Here is a 10,120-nt window from a genome sequence, read left to right on the forward strand (position 1 = left end):
GGACAGTGAAGAAAGAGAAGAGCAAGAATCTTAGCAGTGGGAAGAAAAGCATCTACTGTATTAGAGCAAATATAGGACCTTAGTCTCTGTAGAGATAATCATACAGAAAAATAGTCATCGCTCTTTCCTAATCCACTAGTGGAGTTGTTGGAAGCAAGAAGTACAAAATAAACATCACAACAATATTAATGTTACTTTCTTAGTTGATGCTTAGTTATTAATTGCATAGATCTGGAACTGAAATGCCAGTCTTCTACTTTGGGGGATGAAAAACCTTAATTCCTCAGCAGAAAACTCCGTTGAGGAATGAGGCTGATATGAATAAGCACTCCAACCAATAATTCAGCTGTTTTAAACTTTCCAATTTTTTTCTTCAGATAAAAATAAACAAATGTTACATGTGCTGGAATATAGCAAGCTCCGATACTTATTGTTTAGTGGACTTCTCAGATAAGCTACTCAGTGAAGAAGCATTGGAGATTAATATTTTATAATAAATGGCTTTATTTATAAATGCAGCAGTGGAACCTAGACGTATTTTTACATATCTGTTGTCGTCTGTCTTCTTTCTCCAGTCATCCTTTTCTTTTCTTGTCCTATTATGATGTCATCTTTTTCTTCTTATGGTGTCTAAAGTTTGCCTTCATTTCTGCAATTTTTTTAAAATAAATCTCTTGTTTGTCTCATGTGATTATTCTCAATTTCTTTATTAGATATAATGCTATGTCCCTTCTTGCTCTTTTTGGACCTCAGCACCAGACAATTTTTTCTCTGTCTCTGTTTCTGTTTCTGCTTTTCTTTTCTTTTTTCTTTTTTGCATTTTATAAAAAAGTTAAAATTTTGAAGGATTTTGTGAGGGGGCTAAAGAAAGAATGAAAAGAAATCAAGTTCTGCAACATAATTTAAATGGGCTCAAGATTAAGAATGTTAGAAATAAGAGGAAATTGTTTCAAAAACCATCCCATAAGTCATATGATGGTAGTGCAGTAAATACAGGCACCACGGCATGTATAACTGGTCTCAGATTGCAAAATCCAAAATGAATATATCTACCAGTTCAAGATCTTATGGGATTTGGGGTTTGCTACCAAAATTGTTATGACCTTCAAAATTTTGGCAGTTTTTTAAAGATAGGGACAGCCTTGATCAGAGACTATCTGCAATAATTTTGTCGATTTATTTCTATTTACTCACCCAGTTTATTATTTTGTGGATTATAATGTCCCCAGACTACCAGTTGGGAATCATGGCTTTATAGCTGAGAAGCAGATGTTGACCGTTTAAGATAAACGATTTAAACTTCTGTAGACTCAAATATTATCTTACTTCAGACACATTATGCATAAGAGCAAACTGCATAATGTGTCTGAAATAGGATAATATTTGAGTTTACAGAAGTTTAAATGTTATCTTGTACTTTCAACATCTGCTTCTCAGCTATAAAACCATGGTTCCCAATTGGTAGTCTGGGGACACTATAGTCCACAAAATAATAAACAGGGGGTGAATAAATCGAAAAGCCAAATGCTTTTTTTTCCCCCTTCCAAAAGTCTTTATAAAAATAGATAATATACTGAGAACCACAAAACATTAAACAAAGGGGAAGGGAAAACCCCCCAGCAACACAACAACAAACCAAACACCCCCACCCAACACCAGCAGGCCAGAAAATAAACCAACACTACTTACCGGCAGACAACTTCGGCAGAAGGGGACCGGCAGCGGAACACCAACAAGAAGCCTCTCCCAGAAGGAACAGCCAAGCCAACTTGACCGACCCGGAAAGACCAGGCGGGAGCGGCAGAGCCGAGGCTGACCCAAAAGCTACATTTCAGGTTTAGAAAAAAAAAAAGGATACGCAGCTTTGATAGAAGGAATCTCTTCTCCAAAATCTTGACTGGTGTACCTAGGATTCTATAAGCAAAACAGACCCACAAATCCGAGAGTTTTTGAAAAACTTCCACAATAATAAGCCGCTCAATAGTAAGGGAGAGATTAAGTTACAAATAGGTCCCCATCTAATTCGGTTAACACTGCTCCAGTGGAGTTCAGCATCATTAAGCTATATAATATTTTGCCATGGCAAAATCTGTTCTATGAATACAAGATTGGTTTGTTTTTTTCAGCCTTGATCTGCTCTATGAGAAATGATGTCTGAATTTCTCAAACACACCCCTCTCTCATTCTGTCCTTAAACTCAGCATCATATAATCATATGCTAGAATGGACTACAGGGGTTTTCCAGTCTATTTTTGAAAACCTTCAGCATTGAAGCACCCACAACTACAGGAAGTAAACCGTTCCATTGATTAATTATTCTCATTGTCCAGAAATTTTTCCTTACTTCTAGGTTGGATCACTCTTTAACAAGCTTCCACCCATTACATTTTGTCCTTCCCTCTGGTGCTTTGCTCAATCCCCTCCGTTTAGAGTCACCTGAACCACAAGATGGGCTGCAAGTAAATATGAAAAATAAGTAAATGTCTATCTACCTACCAAACTACTTACCTACCCACCCACCTACATATACTATTATTGATGTGACCACATTTATTTTTACCTACATACACTACAAGACAGCTGCTAGTCCTTCTCTTCAATAGGACAGACATACCTGATTCCATCAACAATTCATTCTACAATTTAGCCTCCAGAACCTTTATCATCTTTGTTGCTCTTCTCTGCACATATTCTAGGATCTCAACATGGTTTTTGTATTGTGGTGACCAGAAGTGGTATTCAGCAGGTTCTGACCAGTTCTGGAGAACTGGTAGTGGAAATTTTGAGTAGTTTGGAGAACCAGCAAATACCACCTCTGACTGGCCCTGCCCCCATCTCTTCTCAGCCTCCCATTGAGTCCCAGCTGATCGGCTGGGTCTTCTTTGGTTGCCCTGCACAGGAGAACGGAGCTGGAAAGCAGGTTAGTGGGGTAAGGTGGGAATGGGATTTTGCAGTATCCTTCCCCTGCCATGCCTGCCAAGCCATGCCACACCCATCAAGCCACTCCCACAGAACCAGTAGTAAAAAAAAATTAATCCCACCACTGGCCAAAAGCTTTGGCAAGAAGTCCATGAGTGGAATACAGAGGCAGCTTCAAAAATAGACCTTCTATGAGCATAGAGTTTGCTATAGCTGGGTTTGGACCTCATGTCTGAATCACAGTCCCTTTTGCCCAAACACAATATATGGTGCAAAAGATTCCTCAGGACAGAGAGAGTCTCAGAAAGTTTTCAAACTTCTCTCTGAAAAAGAGACCACTAGAGACAACTCAGGGCAAAACACTCTACACAGCCTTACAATCTAACTCTTGGTTGGAATACAAGTAGTCCTTGACTTCCAACAGTTCATTTAGTGACCATTAAGGTTACAACAGCACCGTAAAAAGTGACTTATGACCATTTTTCACACTTATGACCGTTGCAGCATCCCCATGGTCACGTGATCAAAATTCAGAGGCTTGACAACCGACTTATATTTATGACGGTTGCAGTGTCCTGGAGTCATGTGGTCACCTTTTGTGACCTTCTGACGAGCAATGTCTCTCCTGCGGGAGCTGCATTGGTTGCCGATTTGCTTCCGGGTGCAATTCAAGGAGCTGGTTGTCACCTTTAAAGCCCTTCATGGCTTGGGACCAGGTTATCTGAGGGAACGTCTCTTGCCGGTCACATCTACCTGACCCATTAGAGCAGGGAGACAGGGAATGCTGCAGGTCCCATCCCTGAGGGAGATATACCTGGTGGGACCCAGAAGAAGGGCCTTCTCTGTGATGGCTCCCTCTCTCCGGAACATCATTCCCCCAGAGATTAGAATGGCCCCCTCTCTAATACTCTTCCGGAAGGCACTGTAGACCTGATTCTGCCAGCGGGCCTGGGGAGCCCAGAGCGGGATGCAGCCCATCAAATGGCTCATGTGATCTGCTGTTGTTGGGGCAGGGAGGGAGTTCGGGGAGATTTTTTTTCATATTTTGTTTTACTGTACTTTATTAATTTATTTGATTCTTTTTGTTAGTTTTTATTGTTTTTTTATTTTGAATATGGTTTTACATTCTGTAAGCCATCTTGAATCACCATGGCCTAATAGGCAGCAATATAAATTCAATCAATCAATGTCAACGGGAAAACCAACTTCACTCAACAACCCTGTTACTAAATTAACAGCTGAAGTGATTCCCTTAACAAATGTGGCAAGAAAGGGTGCAAAATCGGGCAAAATTGACATCACAGATGTCTCACTTAAGGACATAAATTTGGGGCTCAATTGTGATCATAAAGCGAGGGCTACTTGTAGTTTGCTTGTATTTTTTTTTGTCTTTTTTTTTTTGTTTTTTTTTTTTTTTTTTTTTTTTTGGGGGTGTTTTTTTTTTTTTTTTTTTTTTTTTTTTTTTTTTTTTTTTTTTTTTTTTTTTTTTTTTTTGGTTTTTGTTTTTTTGTTTTTGGTTTGTTTTTTTTTTTTTTTTTTTTTTTTGTGGTTTTTTTTTTTTTTTTTGTTTTTTTTTTTTTTTTTGTTTTTGTTTTTTTTGTTTTTTTTTTTTTTTTTTTTTTTTTTTTTTTTTTTTTTTATATAAATTTTTTTTTTTTTTTTTTTTTTTTTTTTTTTTTTTTTTTTTTTTTTTTTTTTTTTTTTTTTTTTTTTTTTTTTTTTTTTTTTTTTTTTTTTTTTTTGGTTTTTTTTTTTTTTTTTTTTTTGTGGGGTTTTTTTTATTGGGGGGGTGGTGGTTTTTTGCAACAACTACAGCAACCAGTAGGAGGCAGTGTTCATAAGTTTGCATCTATGGCTATACTCTATGACCTTTTGTTCTGAGGAGAGTTCTCTCTAACAGTTAAACATTTAAGCAGCAAGGCCCATGGTGACTGTACGCTATATTTGATCTGTAGGGCTATACAGCCAAAGTTATAGATATATATGTATAAGTTTCCAACACTATTTTGCTTTGCAGCAAGACCAAGCATCATTCAGGGCCTGCATTCCATCTCTTTCAGTCCCAGTTCCCTGGAGTCAAACCTCTATGTAGCCCTGGAGTCGTGGTAAGTAAGTGGGAGAAAAGTGGTAACTGGGAGCAAGCAAAGGAGGATGGAGAGAAAGTAGCATTAGAGGGGGAGAAGAAGCTACCCCTTTATTTTCAGACAGTTTAGTCCGCTAGAGAAACAGAACGAAACTTTCAAAAACAGGGCCGTGCAAAGGGTTCTTAACCTGGGAGTAATTTTCCTTTGGGAGACAAGCATAATAGCCATTCAAAAGGGGCTGGGACAAAGAGAAAGGGCTGGAGCAGCCTGGTTGACCCTCAATTCTTTGCTTCTCTCCGCTCTTGCTTCCTGCCAGAATCTATTGGAGGACAACCAGTTTAGCTGCTTCACTGTGGGCCTAGCTGCCCTGCTAACATTATATGAGATCAGGTCAACCTCTTGTTTCTTTTGTCGTGAGTAGAGAAAAATCTGCTTGTAATGCTTAGAGGGTAAGAAGGGGGACAATAGAAAACAAAAGAAAAAAAGTTAAAGGCACAGCTTCATGTGGTATACCAGTTGTGCCCTCTACTAGGTCTGGGGGCCTTTCAGACAATCAATCCTGCCCTGGTCAACTTGCAGCTTGACTACTGCACAGACTCCACATATAACCGGTTGCTCTTGAACCCTAGCCAGAAGCTTCAGTTAGGCTCATTGCCATTTTGGACACTTTCTGCTGGGGCAGCCAAATCAAAGGAAAGGTTTTCCTTATAACAGAAAAGAGGAACTTTCCATGCCTTCTAGTCACTAGAATCGAGTGCTTGACCCAGCTGGCCACTGATACCTTTTCCTTCTTTTGCCCCTACAGTGAGGTCCCACCAGCCATGGACCTACCTGTGGAAATTAAGCTCTTGGACGTCTATGGCTTCCCGTGGACGGCATTCATGGAGAGGAAAAAATGAGGACGTTCCAGAGATACCATCTTCAGCAATACTCCCAGGCATTCCAGAAAAGTGCACATCATCTCTGTGTTTCCTTGCAGGTGGAGAAGCTGATGGAGCAGGTCTTTGGTCTCATGCTCAGAGGCCTTCTTCAGCAGCCTCCCACCTCAAAGCACCCCCTTTTTATTTTGAAGGCATAGAAGTCCTGGGAAGAGCCTGAAGGTACACTTGGCCATTGCAAACATTCAGAGAATCAAGAGTTAAAGCTCCTGTTAAATGTCCCAACTGAACAATAAGTGTGGGAGTGTTTCTGAGGACTGGGATCAAGTATTGTGAGAATATTGGCTTGTTACAGTTTTTCCTCATGCAGTTTTTCCTCACGCAGGGATCTCTTCACGAAGATGCCAACCTACAGTAACTGTAAAGTTCCAAGGCCACAATTGCAGACAAGAAAGAAGTGCTTACAATGACCTTGAATTCTTGGATAGAAATGCCATCCCAAATTTTCCTCCTTCCAAAGGAATTGAGATTTAGCATGTGTGGGGAATGTAAGAGGGAGAAGATGGCTCCAGAAGTCTAGAGAAGAATTTACTATAAATGGCATACGCATGTGCTTTGGCAATGAGATTCTTGATTCAAAGAAACAAGCAAAGGTGTTCTTTCTTGGTCTATTCCACAGAACTTTGAGTCACACGGCTGGAGATGTTTCTCATGTCTTGAACCAGCTTCGCTACTGTGGAAACCATCAGCCTAGGATCAATATAGGTAGCAAAGCTAAAATAGTATGGATTGCAAGCTTTGGGTGCCCACCTTGTTCTAGATATAATCTCTCTCCTGGGACAAAGGGGCAGGGAGATGCCACTTGATTCCACTTGATGGTGGACTAAGGTATCCCTGGAGAAACTTGGTAATGGACTCCTTTCTATCTCCTCCAGCTTATTAAAGTCCATCAGACATTTCCTGAAGTTCCTGAGGAGGTCTGGGATACTGGAAAACATATGGTTTCATTAATGAAGGTAATTTCATTTAGAGCATCAAGGGAAAGAGTAGAGAGTGAAAGGAAAGATCCCACTCTTTGTATCTCAAATTGGGGGGTATATATTTATCCAGTAGATTAAACTTCACAATCTCTGTGTCATTCAATTGCACTCACTGAGTTAATCGGTGTAAGGTTCCATACCACTTGCCAACTTTCCTCTTTTTTTTAATTTTTCTCATTTCTTTTCTACGCAGATGAGCCTAGAAATAGAGGAGCTATGATCTTCCCATCCACCCACCCACCCAATATTGAACAAGTTAAGCTGGGGGAATCTAAAGCAATATGGAGAATAGAGAGCTGGATCATCAGTTTCCATTCATTCAAGGTGATTGTTGGTTTTTCACTGGCCATGACCAATACGATGGACATTTAAGAGAATGGTAAGCTCCTCTCCATAGGATCCATCTTGTGAAGGACTCAGGGTGTGCACTTAGAATTTTAAATTCCCACCAGATATAAGAAAATGTAGGAAAAAACACCACAGAATGCTTGTTCTGTGCCTCTTGAAAAACAGGTCAGCTGCATCTGGTCAGAGGTGATATTGGCCGGTTCTCTGAACTACTCAAGATTTCTGCTACTGGTTCTCCAGACCTGGTCAGAACCTGCTGAATACCACCTCTGGTTAAATAATAATAATTCCTCTCTGTAACAGGGAAAGGCCCTTAGTTTGTTCCATCTACAACTTTCAATTATTACAAATAATGACTGTTCTCTTCTGTTGTACACTTCTGACTTTGTAATAAACCCTGCCATTTGTGCTTTTTGATCATTGCACCATCCTCAGGACCACTCTGCTATTCAACTGGCACTGAGACCAGAGGTGGTATTCACCAGGTTCTGACCAGTTCTGGAAAACCAGTAGTGGAAAATTTGAATAGCTCAGAGAACTGGCAAATACCACCTCTGACTGGCTCTTCCCCCATCTATTCTCTGCCTCCCATTGAGTCCCAGCTGATTGGCTGGGTCTTCTTTGGTTGCCCTGCACAGGAGAACGGAGCTGGAAAGCAGGTTAGTGGGGTGGGAATGGGGATTTTGCAATAAACTTCCCCCAGGAGTGGGGTGGGAATGGAGATTTTACAGAACTGGTAGTAAACAAATTTTAATCCCACCACTGACTAAGACCAGATGCGTGGGGAACCGGTTCCAACGGTAGTCACTTTTAGTATGTGGCAGCAGGTAGGTGGTCTATGGACTAAGGATTCTGCAAATGTGGGGTTTTGGTCTACTGAGCTTAGTTGCTACTGCTTTTTGCCACACAATTTGTCTCTCTTGTTAGGCTTCGGATGGAATTTCAGGTGGTGCCTGGAAGTCACCTTGGCTGGACCATCGTCTTTCCAGGACCTGGCAGTTGGCTGATTGGATTATTGAATACGCCAGGCATACGGAGTAGCTTTTGCAGGGGGATCAGTTGTTATGCACTGTCTGGTGTACTTTGGAAAGGCTGACAGAGTATCTGGAAGCTGTAGGGTGGGGCACATAGCCCCTCCCCTCTGGAACATCCTCCCTCCTGAGATTAGAATTATCCTGATCCTGTTGGTCTTTCAGAAGACCTTGAGGACCTGGTTCTGTGTCTTCAGTCCTGAGTTTGTGAAGGCCCCATTGATGTTAACAATGATGGATTAAATTATCTTCTGGTTGCTCTATGTATTTTTTCCCCTGTATTCTGTTTTTAAGTTGTTTAAATGATTTCATGATGGTTTGCTGCTAAGAATCATTTGTTTCAGATGGATGGCAATACAGACTGAATAAATAAATAAACTTTGGATGCTATTTCTTCGCTTTTTTTCCCACCTAAAGATCCTTAGGCTTCTTTTCTATATTTCCTTTTTTTAAAGAAACTGTATGTATTTAGGTATCTGATCCCCAGTCATAAATCATGTCACAAAATAAGGCCCTGCTTTGTAGGAAACCTTGCACTCCAAGGTTTTAGGACACCTCTCATCCCCCAAAACTTACACTTTTGGGAAAATTACACCCAAACAAAAAAACCAAAATATCAGGGGGATGACAGAATTCAGTGATTTTCTGCAATTTTCATCTCATGTAGCAACGTTACAGTTGTTTTGCAAGATCTTATAAGATTTTAGCAGTTCTGCAGATGGTCTTAGAATCCTTTATAAGTGATGGAAACTTATGGGAAGTATCAGATTGTCAACATTTCTGCAATGATTATTTTCCTTACACTTACAGAAACATCATGAGTCATTATGATCTCACTTTTCATTATTTCCATCAACAAAACTTAGTCTGATTCTTGATGCATAATGTTCTCCTAGGCTAGAATAATATTCTCCTTTCTAGCTGGAAGCAGTGTAAATATACATTTATAACGTATTTACACTTCAACAAACTAAGAGTCTAGGAATGATTTCATGGCTGGAAATCCTAGAAAAAAAACCCCAATTCAGGACATATGGGAAACAATGAAAAAAACTAAATACTAAAGACATGAACAAAAAGAAAACCGCACAGGCAGAAAAGCAAAAGACCATATGACCATCACGTGACACGTCATATTGAAATTCAACATAATGCAGTCACAAGTAATTAAACAACACCAAACTAGGGTCTTAGACTTTAAGAGAGCTGACTTAACACAGGGAATGGCAAAATATCATAGAAAGTGCAAGTTGGGAAAGAGCTGAATGTAACACCACCAAACTTGCTCCAGATAGAGCATCTCAATTCACATGTGGTGTAAATGGAATTGGAGGATAGTGTGTGTGTGCATGTGTGTGTAAGGATGGGAATATAGGCCAAAAAGATCTTGTGTTCCCCCCCACACACACACACTCCATGTGAAGTTGTCCCCAACCCTATCTTTTCATAAGGCCTAAAGACGTGGCTGTGCCACTCAACTTGGGGGCCCAGCGCAATGGAGGTGGTTGATTAATAGCAGATCCCACCTTCCCCCCCCCCCACTCCGCCCCGCCTTCCCCATGTGTCCTTGAATTTAATGTCTTTTTATGTTTTAACGGTATATGTAACTGTAAGCCACCCAGAGTTATCCTATGGTAAGATAACAAACAAACAAACAATAGAGAATTAGATAGTGGGGCGGGGGAGGGGTTTCACTTTTCCTAACCCGGTTTTGTAGAAATAGTAAGAATAAAATATTTAAATTTGGTAACTTATAGAATCGTAAGATTGGAAGAGTTCTTGAAGGTCTTCTAGACTACCCTACCCAAGGCAGGAGAATG

At 40.2% G+C, this 10,120-nt stretch overlaps 1 long non-coding RNA gene across 3 annotated transcripts; it reads left to right on the plus strand.

Annotated features, from left to right (window-relative positions):
* The first annotated feature begins 4,747 nt into the window (after positions 1-4,747).
* Positions 4,748-7,911, plus strand: LOC148125548 (uncharacterized). 3 transcript variants are annotated; one of them, XR_015743769.1, is made up of 4 exons: positions 5,056-5,416; positions 5,536-6,646; positions 6,817-6,897; positions 7,115-7,911. It is a non-coding gene; the product is annotated as an uncharacterized LOC148125548 (long non-coding RNA). The 3 variants fall into 3 exon arrangements; XR_015743768.1 differs by lacking the exon at positions 5,056-5,416 and adding an exon at positions 4,748-5,024 and having other exon boundaries at positions 5,809-6,897; XR_015743767.1 differs by having other exon boundaries at positions 5,536-6,897.
* Positions 7,912-10,120: the final 2,209 nt, after the last annotated feature.

This window comes from Pseudonaja textilis, chromosome 5 (genome assembly GCF_049901715.1).
Source record: "Pseudonaja textilis isolate UNSWEBS1 chromosome 5, rPseTex1.2, whole genome shotgun sequence".
NCBI classification, from domain to species: Eukaryota; Metazoa; Chordata; class Lepidosauria; order Squamata; family Elapidae; genus Pseudonaja; species Pseudonaja textilis.